The following is a 12,500-nucleotide window of genomic DNA, read 5'->3' on the forward strand; positions in this document are numbered from 1 at the left end:
TGTTATTCATTCATTCATTCCTCTATCGATATAATTAATTAATTAATTAATTAATTACCCCCGGGTTCGTTCGTTTGTTTGTTTGTTTATTCATTTATTCATTTATTTATTTATTCGAATAATTAATTAATTAATTAATTAACTAATTAATTAATTACTTCCGGGTTTAATTAATTGATTGATTGATTGATTGATTCATTGATTGACTGGTTGATTGATTGATTGATTAACTAACTAATTAATTAATTAATTAATTACTTCCGGGTTGGTTGGTTGGTTGGTTGGTCGATTTATTTATTTATTTATTTATTTATTTATTTCCTTTAGTAATTAATTAATTAATTAATTAATTAATTAATTAATTAAACCCACCAATCAATCAACCAATTAATTAATTAATTCATTCCTTCCGGGTTCTAAAAATTTATTTGTTTGTTTATTTATTTATTTATTTATTTATTCGTTCGTTCATTCGTTCATTCGTTCCCTTTATTTAATTAATTAATTAATTACTTTTGGTTTGTTGATTTATTTATTTATTTATTTATTTATTTACTCGATCCAATAATTAATTGATTAATTGATTATTTTAATGTCTTACTTCCGGGCCTTTTTGAAATTTAATTTTTTTTTTTTTTTTTTTTTTTTTTTTTTTTTTTTTAATTACTTTTTTAATTAATTAAAAAAACTAATTAATTTCAGGGTTTATTTATTTGTTTGTTTTATTATTTATTTATTTATTCGTTTCCCTTTTACTTACTTACTTACTTACTTATTTATTTATTTCCAAGGCATTGATTTAATTATTTAAATAATTAACTGCTTCATTCTGGATTGTATTTACTTATTTATAATTTATTTATTTATTTATTTATTTACTTATTTTATTGTGTATTTATTTATTTCCGGTGCTGTTTTCAATTATTTGTTTATTTATTCATTCACTCATTCATTCATTCATTCATTTCCTTTTTTTTTTTTTTTTTCTCGGTCGCGGTCGCGGTCTCGGCCCTGGCCTCGGGTCTTAGCCTAGGCCTCGGTCTCGGTCGCGGCCTAGGCCTCGGGTCTTAGCCTAGGCCTAGGCCTCGGTCTCAGTCGCGGTCGCGGCCTCGGCCTCGGGTCTTAGCCTAGGCCTAGGCCTCGGTCTCGGCCTAGGCCTCGGGTCTTAGCCTAGGCCTCAGGTCTCGGTCTCGGGCCTCGGCCTAGGCCTCAGGTCTCGGTCTCGGGCCTCGGCCTAGGCCTCGCTCTCGGTCTCGGTCTCGGCCTAGGTCTCGGCCTAGGCCTCGGGCCTCAGCCTAGCCCTCGGGCCTCAGCCTCGCTCTCGGTCTCGGTCTCGGTTTCGGCCTAGGTCTCGGCCTAGGCCTCGGGCCTCAGCCTAGCCCTCGGGCCTCAGCCTAGCCCTCGGTCTCGGTCTCGGCCTAGGCCTCAGGTCTCGGTCTCGGTCTCGGTCTCGGTCTCGGGCCTTGGCCTAGGCCTCGCTCTCGCTCTCGGTCTCGGTTTCGGACTAAGTCTCGGCCTAGGCCTCGGGCCTCAGCTTAGCCCTCGGTCTCAGGCTCGGTTTCGGCCTAGGTCTTGGCCTAGGCCTCGGGCCTCAGCCTAGCCCTCGGTCTTGGTCTCGGCCTAGGCCTCAGGTCTCGGTCTCGGTCTCGGTCTCGGCCTAGGCCTCAGGTCTCGGTCTCGGTTTCGGACTAAGTCTCGGCCTAGGCCTCGGGCCTCAGCTTAGCCCTCGGTCTCAGGCTCGGTTTCGGCCTAGGTCTTGGCCTAGGCCTCGGGCCTCAGCCTAGCCCTCGGTCTTGGTCTCGGCCTAGGCCTCAGGTCTCGGTCTCGGTCTCGGGCCTCGGGCCTCGGCCTAGCCCTCGGTCTCGGTCTCGGTCTCGGTCTCGGCCTAGGCCTCAGGTCTCGGTCTCGGTCTCGGGCCTCGGCCTAGCCCTCGGTCTTGGTCTCGGCCTAGGCCTCAGGTCTCGGTCTCGGTCTCGGCCTAGGCCTCAGGTCTCGGTCTCCGTCTCGGGCCTCGGCCTAGGCCTCGCTCTCGGTCTCGGTTTCGGCCTAGGTCTCAGCCTAGGCCTCGGGTCTCGGTCTCGGGCCTTGGCCTAGGCCTCTCTCTTGGTCTCAGTTTCGGCCTAGGTCTCAGCCTAGGCCTCGGGCCTCGGCCTAGCCCTCGGTCTCGGTCTCGGTCTCGGCCTAGGCCTCAGGTCTCGGTCTCGGGCCTCGGCCTAGGCCTCGCCCTCGGTCTCGGTTTCAGCCTAGGTCTCGGCCTAGGCCTCGGGCCTCGGCCTAGGCCTCAGGTCTCGGTCTCGGGCCTTGGCCTAGGCCTCGCTCTCGGTCTCGGTTTCAGCCTAGGTCTCGGCCTAGGCCTAGGTCTCGGTCTCGGGCCTTGGCCTAGGCCTCGCTCTCGGTCTCGGTTTCGGCCTAGGTCTCGGCCTAGGCCTCGGGCCTCAGCCTAGCCCTCGGTCTCGGTCTCGGTCTCGGTCTCGGTCTCGGTCTCGGTCTCGGTCTCGGTCTCGGTCTCGGTCTCGGTCTCAGCCTAGGCCTTGGGCCTTAGGTCTCGGGTCTCGGTCTCGGTCTCGGGCCTCGGCCTAGGCCTCGCTCTCGGTCTCGGTTTCAGCCTAGGTCTCGGTCTCGGGCCTCGGGTCTCGGTCTCGGTCTCGGGCCTCGGCCTAGGCCTCGCTCTCGGTCTCGGTTTCGGCCTAGGTCTCGGCCTAGGCCTCGGGCCTCAGCCTAGGCCTCAGGTCTCGGTCTCGGGCCTTGGCCTAGGCCTCGCTCTCGGTCTCGGTTTCGGCCTAGGTCTCGGCCTAGGCCTCGGTCTCGGTCTCGGTCTCGGTCTCGCTCTCGGTCTCGGTCTCGCTCTCGGTCTCGGTCTCGCTCTCGGTCCCGGTCCCGGTCCCGGTCCCGGTCCCGGCCCAGGCCTCGGCCTAGGCCTCGCTCTCGCTCTTGCTCTCGCTCTCACTCTCGGTCCCGGCTCAGGCCTCGGCCTAGGCCTCAGTCTCGCTCTCGGTCCCGGTCCCTGTCCCGGTCCCGGCTCAGGCCTCGGCCTAGGCCTCGCTCTCACTCTCGGTCCTGGTCCCGGTCCCGGCCCAGGCCCAGGCCTTGGCCTAGGCCTCGCTCTCAGTCCCGGTCCCGGTCCTGATCCCGGTCCCGGCCCTGGCCTCCGCCTAGGCCTTGCTCTCGCTCTCGGTCCCGGTCCAGGCCCAGGCCTTGGCCTAGGCCTCGGTCTCGCTCTCGCTCTCGCTCTCGGTCCCGGTCCCGGTCCCGGTCCCGGTCCCGGTCCCGGTCCCGGTCCCCGCCCAGGCCTCGGCCTAGGCCTCGCTCTCGCTCTTGCTCTCGCTCTCGCTCTCGGTCCCGGCTCAGGCCTCGGCCTAGGCCTCGCTCTCGCTCTCGCTCTCGGTCCCGGTCCCGGTCCCGGTCCCGGTCCCGGTCCCGGTCCCGGCCCCGGCCCCGGCCCCGGCCCCGGCCCTGGCCCCGGCCCCGGCCCAGGCCTCGGCCTCGGCCTAGGCCTCTCTCTCAGTCCTGGTCCCGGTCTCCGCCCAGGCCTCGGCCTAGGCCTCGGTCTCGCTCTCGGTCTCTCCCTTGGTCCCGGTCCCCGCCCAGGCCTTGGCCTAGGCCTTGGTCTCGCTCTCAGTCCCGGTCCAGGCCCAGGCCTTGGCCTAGGCCTCGGTCTCGCTCTCAGTCCCGGTCCCGGTCCCGGCCCTGGCCTCCGCCTAGGCCTCGCTCTCGCTCTCGGTCCCGGTCCCGGCCCAGGCCCAGGCCTTGGCCTAGGCCTCGCTCTCAGTCCCGGTCCCGGTCCCGGCCCTGGCCTCCGCCTAGGCCTCGCTCTCGGTCCCAGTCCCGGCCCAGGCCTTGGCCTAGGCCTCGCTCTCAGTCCCGGTCCCGATCCCGGTCCCGGCCCTGGCCTCCGCCTAGGCCTCGCTCTCGCTCTCGGTCCCAGTCCCGGCCCAGGCCTCGGCCTAGGCCTCGCTCTCGCTCTCGCTCTCGCTCTCGCTCTCGCTCTCGCTCTCGCTCTCGGTCCCGGCCCAGGTCTCGGCCTAGCCCTCGGTCTCAGTCTCGGTCCTGGTCCCGGTCCCGGTCCCCGTCCCGGCTCAGGCCTCGGCCTATGCCTCGGTGTCGGTCCCGGTCCTGGTCTCGGCCTAGGCCTCGGTCTCGGCCCTTTGCCCAGCTCTGGCCCCAGCCCCGGCCCCGTTTTTTTTTTATTTTTTTTTTTTCCGTTTTTTTTTTTTTTATTATTTTATTTTATTTTATTTATTATTATTATTTATTTTTTCACTTTTAAATCGCGAAGGAATAAAAGAGAGAGAAAGGAAGACAGAGTCGATCGACGAGTTAACCGCTCGTGCGTTTTATTAATCGTCGCCTCGAACGTCCGCGTGCGTCGCGGGCGAGGGGGAAGGGAGGATGCGGCGGCGGCGTGACCGACCTCCCGCCCGAGTCTCCTTTTTTCACGACGATGCCTCCTGCCGTCCTGCCCTCCTGCTCGTCCGTCCGCTCCTAGCGACGGATCCGGCCGGCTCCGGAACCGGCGGACGGGCCTACCCGGGCCCGGGCGGCACTACGGGCGACTCTACTCGGCTCCGGGCCGGTCCGCGGGGTCTGCCGCCCGGCTCCGGCCCGGTCCCCCGGCTCTACCCGGCTCCGGGCCGGTCCGCCGGAACTTCCCGGTTCCGGGACGGTACCCCGTCTCTACCCGGCTCCGGGTCGGTCCGGCAGGTGTTCCCGCTCCCGGCTCCGGGCCGGGCCGCCAGGTCTACCCGGCACGGCAGCCGGCCGCCAGGTCTACCCGGTCCCGGCTCCGGGCCGGTCCGCCAGCTGTTTCCGGTCCCGGCGCCGGGCCGGACCGCGGGGTCCGCCCGGCTCCGCGCCGGACCGCGGGGTCCGCCCGGCTCCGCGCCGGTCCCCCGGGTTTCCCCGATCTCGGCTCCGGGCCGGGCCGGTCCGCAGGCTCCTCCCGGCTCCGGGCCGGGCCGCCAGCTGTCCCCGGTTTCGGCTCCGAGCCGGACCGCGGGGTCTGCCCGGCTCCGCGCCGGTCCCTCGGGCATTTCCGCTTCCGGCTCCGGGCCGGGCCGCCAGGTCTACCCGGCACGGCAGCCGGCCGCCAGGTCTACCCCGTCCCGGCTCCGGGCCGGTCCGCCAGCCGTTTCCGGTCCCGGCGCCGGGCCGGACCGCGGGGTCCGCCCGGCTCCGCGCCGGTCCCCCCGTTTTCCCCGCTCCCGGCTCCGGCCCGGTCCGCACGGTCTAGCGGGCTCCGGGCCGGTCCCCCAGCTCTACCGGGCTCCGCGCCGGTCCCCCAGCTCTACCGGGCTCCGGGCCGGTCCGCCAGGTTCTCCCCGTTTCGGCTCCGAGCCGGACCGCGGGGTCTGCCCGGCTCCGGGCCGGTCCGCCAGCCGTTTCCGGTCCCGGCTCCGGGCCGGGCCGCCAGGTCTACCCGGCACGGCAGCCGGCCGCCAGGTCTACCCGGTCCCGGCGCCGGGCGGTTTAACCCGCGTTTAGCCGGCTCCGGGCCGGTCCGCCAGCTGTTTCCGGTGCCGGCTCCGCGCCGGACCCCCCCTTTTCCCCCGCTCCCGGCTCCGGCCCGGTCCGCACGGTCTAGCGGGCTCCGAGCCGCTCGCCCAGCTCTACGCGGCTCCGGGCCGGTCCCCCAGCTCTACCGGGCTCCGGGCCGGCCCGCCAGGTTCTCCCCGTTTCGGCTCCGAGCCGGACCGCGGGGTCTGCCCGGACCCCCGGCTTTTCCCGCCTTCGGCTCCGGGCCGGGCCGCCAGGTCTACCCGGCACGGCAGCCGGCCGCCGGGTCTACCCGGTCCCGGCTCCGGGCCGGTCCGCCAGCCGTTTCCGGTCCCGGCGCCGGGCCGGACCGCGGGGTCCGCCCGGCTCCGCGCCGGTCCCCCCGTTTTCCCCGCTTCCGGCTCCGGCCCGGTCCGCACGGTCTAGCGGGCTCCGGGCCGGTCCCCCAGCTCTACCGGGCTCCGCGCCGGTCCCCCAGCTCTACCGGGCTCCGGGCCGGTCCGCCAGGTTCTCCCCGTTTCGGCTCCGAGCCGGACCGCGGGGTCTGCCCGGCTCCGGGCCGGTCCGCCAGCCGTTTCCGGTCCCGGCTCCGGGCCGGGCCGCCAGGTCTACCCGGCACGGCAGCCGGCCGCCAGGTCTACCCGGTCCCGGCGCCGGGCGGTTTAACCCGCGTTTAGCCGGCTCCGGGCCGGTCCGCCAGCTGTTTCCGGTGCCGGCTCCGCGCCGGACCCCCCCTTTTCCCCCGCTCCCGGCTCCGGCCCGGTCCGCACGGTCTAGCGGGCTCCGAGCCGCTCGCCCAGCTCTACGCGGCTCCGGGCCGGTCCCCCAGCTCTACCGGGCTCCGGGCCGGCCCGCCAGGTTCTCCCCGTTTCGGCTCCGAGCCGGACCGCGGGGTCTGCCCGGACCCCCGGCTTTTCCCGCCTTCGGCTCCGGGCCGGGCCGCCAGGTCTACCCGGCACGGCAGCCGGCCGCCGGGTCTACCCGGTCCCGGCTCCGGGCCGGTCCGCCAGCCGTTTCCGGTCCCGGCGCCGGGCCGGACCGCGGGGTCCGCCCGGCTCCGCGCCGGTCCCCCCGTTTTCCCCGCTTCCGGCTCCGGCCCGGTCCGCACGGTCTAGCGGGCTCCGGGCCGGTCCCCCAGCTCTACCGGGCTCCGGGCCGGTCCGCCAGGTTCTCCCCGTTTCGGCTCCGAGCCGGACCGCGGGGTCTGCCCGGCTCCGGGCCGGTCCGCCAGCCGTTTCCGGTCCCGGCTCCGGGCCGGGCCGCCAGGTCTACCCGGCACGGCAGCCGGCCGCCAGGTCTACCCGGTCCCGGCTCCGGGCCGGTCCGCCAGCCGTTTCCGGTCCCGGCGCCGGGCCGGACCGCGGGGTCCGCCCGGCTCCGCGCCGGTCCCCCCGTTTTCCCCGCTCCCGGCTCCGGCCCGGTCCGCACGGTCTAGCGGGCTCCGGGCCGGTCCCCCAGCTCTACCGGGCTCCGCGCCGGTCCCCCGGGCTTCCCCGCTCCCGGCTCCGGGCCGGGCCGGTCTCGCAGGCTCTTCCCGGCTCCGGGCCGGTCCGCCAGGTTCTCCCGGCTCCGGGCCGGTCCGCCAGCCGTTTCCGGTCCCGGCTCCGGGCCGGGCCGCCAGGTCTACCCGGCACGGCAGCCGGCCGCCAGGTCTACCCGGTCCCGGCGCCGGGCCGGGCCGCCAGCCGTTTCCAGTCCCGGCGCCGCGCCGGACCGCGGGGTCCGCCCGGCTCCGCGCCGGTCCCCCCGTTTTCCCCGCTCCCGGCTCCGGCCCGGTCCGCACGGTCTAGCGGGCTCCGAGCCGGTCGCCCAGCTCTACGCGGCTCCGGGCCGGTCCCCCAGCTCTACCGGGCTCCGGGCCGGTCCGCCAGGTTCTCCCCGTTTCGGCGCCGAGCCGGACCGCGGGGTCTGCCCGGCTCCGGGCCGGTCCGCCAGCCGTTTCCGGTCCCGGCTCCGGGCCGGGCCGCCAGGTCTACCCGGCACGGCAGCCGGCCGCCAGGTCTACCCGGTCCCGGCGCCGGGCGGTTTAACCCGCGTTTAGCCGGCTCCGGGCCGGTCCGCCAGCTGTTTCCGGTGCCGGCTCCGCGCCGGACCCCCCCCTTTTCCCCCGCTCCCGGCTCCGGCCCGGTCCGCACGGTCTAGCGGGCTCCGAGCCGGTCGCCCAGCTCTACGCGGCTCCGGGCCGGTCCCCCAGCTCTACCGGGCTCCGCGCCGGTCCGCCAGGTTCTCCCCGTTCCGGCTCCGAGCCGGACCGCGGGGTCTGCCCGGACCCCCGGCTTTTCCCGCCTTCGGCTCCGGGCCGGGCCGCCAGGTCTACCCGGCACGGCAGCCGGCCGCCGGGTCTACCCGGTCCCGGCTCCGGGCCGGTCCGCCAGCCGTTTCCGGTCCCGGCGCCGGGCCGGACCGCGGGGTCCGCCCGGCTCCGCGCCGGTCCCCCCGTTTTTCCCCGCTCCCGGCTCCGGCCCGGTCCGCACGGTCTAGCGGGCTCCGAGCCGGTCCCCCAGCTCTACCGGGCTCCGGGCCGGTCCGCCAGGTTCTCCCGGTTTCGGCTCCGAGCCGGACCGCGGGGTCTGCCCGGCTCCGGGCCGGTCCGCCAGCCGTTTCCGGTCCCGGCTCCGGGCCGGGCCGCCAGGTCTACCCGGCACGGCAGCCGGCCGCCAGGTCTACCCGGTCCCGGCGCCGGGCGGTTTAACCCGCGTTTAGCCGGCTCCGGGCCGGTCCGCCAGCTGTTTCCGGTGCCGGCTCCGCGCCGGACCCCCCCTTTTCCCCCGCTCCCGGCTCCGGCCCGGTCCGCACGGTCTAGCGGGCTCCGAGCCGGTCGCCCAGCTCTACGCGGCTCCGGGCCGGTCCCCCAGCTCTACCGGGCTCCGGGCCGGTCCGCCAGGTTCTCCCGGTTTCGGCTCCGAGCCGGACCGCGGGGTCTGCCCGGCTCCGGGCCGGTCCGCCAGCCGTTTCCGGTCCCGGCTCCGGGCCGGGCCGCCAGGTCTACCCGGCACGGCAGCCGGCCGCCAGGTCTACCCGGTCCCGGCGCCGGGCGGTTTAACCCGCGTTTAGCCGGCTCCGGGCCTGTCTGCCAGCTGTTTCCGGTGCCGGCTCCGCGCCGGACCCCCCCCTTTTCCCCCGCTCCCGGCTCCGGCCCGGTCCGCACGGTCTAGCGGGCTCCGAGCCGGTCGCCCAGCTCTACGCGGCTCCGGGCCGGTCCCCCAGCTCTACCGGGCTCCGGGCCGGTCCGCCAGGTTCTCCCCGTTCCGGCTCCGAGCCGGACCGCGGGGTCTGCCCGGACCCCCGGCTTTTCCCGCCTTCGGCTCCGGGCCGGGCCGCCAGGTCTACCCGGCACGGCAGCCGGCCGCCGGGTCTACCCGGTCCCGGCTCCGGGCCGGTCCGCCAGCCGTTTCCGGTCCCGGCGCCGGGCCGGACCGCGGGGTCCGCCCGGCTCCGCGCCGGTCCCCCCGTTTTTCCCCGCTCCCGGCTCCGGCCCGGTCCGCACGGTCTAGCGGGCTCCGAGCCGGTCCCCCAGCTCTACCGGGCTCCGGGCCGGTCCGCCAGGTTCTCCCGGTTTCGGCTCCGAGCCGGACCGCGGGGTCCGCCCGGCTCCGGGCCGGTCCGCCAGCCGTTTCCGGTCCCGGCTCCGGGCCGGGCCGCCAGGTCTACCCGGCACGGCAGCCGGCCGCCAGGTCTACCCGGTCCCGGCGCCGGGCGGTTTAACCCGCGTTTAGCCGGCTCCGGGCCGGTCCGCCAGCTGTTTCCGGTGCCGGCTCCGCGCCGGACCCCCCCCTTTTCCCCCGCTCCCGGCTCCGGCCCGGTCCGCACGGTCTAGCGGGCTCCGAGCCGGTCGCCCAGCTCTACGCGGCTCCGGGCCGGTCCCCCAGCTCTACCGGGCTCCGGGCCGGTCCGCCAGGTTCTCCCCGTTTCGGCTCCGAGCCGGACCGCGGGGTCTGCCCGGACCCCCGGCTTTTCCCGCCTTCGGCTCCGGGCCGGGCCGCCAGGTCTACCCGGCACGGCAGCCGGCCGCCAGGTCAACCCGGTCCCGGCTCCGGGCCGGACCGCGGGGTCCGCCGGCTCTGCGCCGGTCCCCCCGTTTTCCCCGCTCCCGGCTCCGGCCCGGTCCGCACGGTCTAGCGGGCTCCGGGCCGGTCCGCCAGGTTCTCCCGGTTTCGGCTCCGAGCCGGACCGCGGGGTCTGCCCGGCTCCGGGCCGTTTCGCCCGGCTTTTCCCGCTTCCAGGTCCGGGCCGGTCCGCCGGGTCTCCCCGGTTCGGAAGCCGGCGGCCAGGTCTACCCGGTTCCGGCTCCGGGCCGGTCCGCTAGGGCGGCCCGGCTATGGCACCAAGGCGGCGGGCAGGTCTTCCTGGCTCCGATCCGGTCCGCCAGGTCTACCCGGTTCGGAAGCCGGCGGCCAGGTCTACCCGGTTCCGGCTCCGGGCCGGTCCGCTAGGGCGGCCCGGCTATGGCGCCAAGGCGGCGGGCAGGTCTTCCTGGCTCCGGGCCGGTTTGCCAGGTCTACCCGGTCCTGGCGCCCACGGCGGCGGCCAGGTCTACCGCGCTCGGCGGGACTTGGTCTCTGGCAGCGGGGTAGACCAGTTGTCCGCGCGGTTCCGGTAGTCGCCAAAGGGGTCGCTGTTTTCTTCTGCCTCCAGTTACGTCATCGTAAAAGTCGGCGCGCTCGGCGCGCCTCTCCGGTGACCACAGGGTGCGCTCTTGGATCTCCCGGCGGGAGTGGCCTCGTCTGTCCGTATATAGGGGAGTAGGTGGTGCTGCGGAGCTCACCATGCCAGACGAAGGGAAACCGATGCCAGCCGGGGAGGGGCGGCCCGGCGGACCGGCTTAAAGGGCGGAAGGGGAGGCGGCGGCGCCTCGGCACGGTTTCCAGCGAGACAAGGGCACTCCCCGGAAAAAAAGCCGGTCCAAACGAGCACCCAAAAGGGCGAGAGCAACCCGGTTCTCGGGTCCCATAGCTAAGTTGTACCAAGCCTGCCGTGGCTTCCTACTGGGTGTCCCCCAGGCAAAGGCGGTGGCGGCGGCGCCCCGCGATCCTACCTACGCTCCAGCCGTGAGTAGTAGCTTGACCGAAGCCAAGCGATCCCGGAAGGATGGCCGCGGGGCCAGTCGGGTGCTGCGGGCGGGGCGGCGGCGCCCCCCCCCCCACTCCCTTCTCGAGGTAGCAGGTTTACCTTCCAGAGACAATCCAGTGCATTTGGGCTTGAAACGGCCACGGGGGCCACCTTGATTCTGCAGCGGGGCGGCGGCACCCTGCTTTCTCTGGTGACCAATGGAGCCCTGCTCGGCTCGGGGGCGTTCGCCGGGAGCCGAGCAGCCCGGGACAAGCCGGTAAGCGGCGGGGCGGCGGCGCCCCGCCTTCCTCCTATAGTCGCGCTCCGGCCCTAAGCTGGAGCCCTGCTCGGCTCTGGGGGCGTCCGCCGGGAGCCGAGCAGCCCGGGACAAGCCGGTAAGCGGCGGGGCGGCGGCGCCCCGCCTTCCTCCTATAGTCGCGCTCCGGCCCTAAGCTGGAGCCCTGCTCGGCTCGGGGGCGTTCGCCGGGAGCCGAGCAGCCCGGGACAAAGCCGGTAAGCGGCGGGGCGGCGGCGCCCCGCCTTCCTCCTATAGTCGCGCTCCGGCCCTAAGCTGGAGCCCTGCTCGGCTCGGGGGCGTTCGCCGGGAGCCGAGCAGCCCGGGACAAGCCGGTAAGCGGCGGGGCGGCGGCGCCCCGCCTTCCTCCTATAGTCGCGCTCCGGCCCTAAGCTGGAGCCCTGCTCGGCTCTGGGGGCGTCCGCCGGGAGCCGAGCAGCCCGGGACAAGCCGGTAAGCGGCGGGGCGGCGGCGCCCCGCCTTCCTCCTATAGTCGCGCTCCGGCCCTAAGCTGGAGCCCTGCTCGGCTCGGGGGCGTTCGCCGGGAGCCGAGCAGCCCGGGACAAAGCCGGTAAGCGGCGGGGCGGCGGCGCCCCGCCTTCCTCCTATAGTCGCGCTCCGGCCCTAAGCTGGAGCCCTGCTCGGCTCGGGGGCGTTCGCCGGGAGCCGAGCAGCCCGGGACAAGCCGGTAAGCGGCGGGGCGGCGGCGCCCCGCCTTCCTCCTATAGTCGCGCTCTGGCCCTAAGCTGGAGCCCTGCTCGGCTCTGGGGGCGTCCGCCGGGAGCCGAGCAGCCCGGGACAAGCCGGTAAGCGGCGGGGCGGCGGCGCCCCGCCTTCCTCCTATAGTCGCGCTCCGGCCCTAAGCTGGAGCCCTGCTCGGCTCTGGGGGCGTCCGCCGGGAGCCGAGCAGCCCGGGACAAAGCTGGTAGATGGCGGGGCGGCGGCGCCCCGTCTCTTTCCTATTCTTGCTCCGGTCCGAAGCTGGAGCCCTGCTCGGCTCTGGGGGCGTCCGCCGGGAGCCGAGCAGCCCGGGACAAGCCGGTAAGCGGCGGGGCGGCGGCGCCCCGCCTTCCTCCTATAGTCGCGCTCCGGCCCTAAGCTGGAGCCCTGCTCGGCTCTGGGGGCGTCCGCCGGGAGCCGAGCAGCCCGGGAGAAAGCTGGTAGACGGCGGGGCGGCGGCGCCCCGTCTTCCTTTTATAGTCGTGTCCCCGGCCCTAAGCTGGAGCCCGCTGTAGTGGGTGTTTTTGCGGCCCCTGGCTTCGATGCCCAGGAAGGCCCAAGGCAGATGTCCCGGGGTTGCCGAGCCTGCCGCGGCTTCCCCTTGCGTCCCCGTGGGCTCGTTGATGGCACTGCCCTCCTTTATGGAGTGCTGTGTTTTGAGTGTGCCAGCTGGTGGTGGGGTCCCAGCTGCACCGCTTTTGGTTTTCCCCCCAGGTTTGCGGTGCCGGAGAGCCCTATGACTTTTACTGAGCCCGGGGACTGGTGGATTTTTACAGGGTGAAGGAGGCTGTCGGTGAAGCCTCTCTCTGCTCTTGTCGTTTACTTTTTCCTTCGGCCTTAAGCTGGAGCTCACCGAGATGATTTTATTCTTTCCCCCTCTCCTTTCCTGGCCCTAAGCCGGAGCCCGTGCAAAAGCCGGGCTGGGGGGAAACAGCAGCCCGGT

Source organism: Heliangelus exortis, unplaced genomic scaffold, assembly GCF_036169615.1.
Source record: "Heliangelus exortis unplaced genomic scaffold, bHelExo1.hap1 Scaffold_276, whole genome shotgun sequence".
NCBI lineage: Eukaryota > Metazoa > Chordata > Aves > Apodiformes > Trochilidae > Heliangelus > Heliangelus exortis.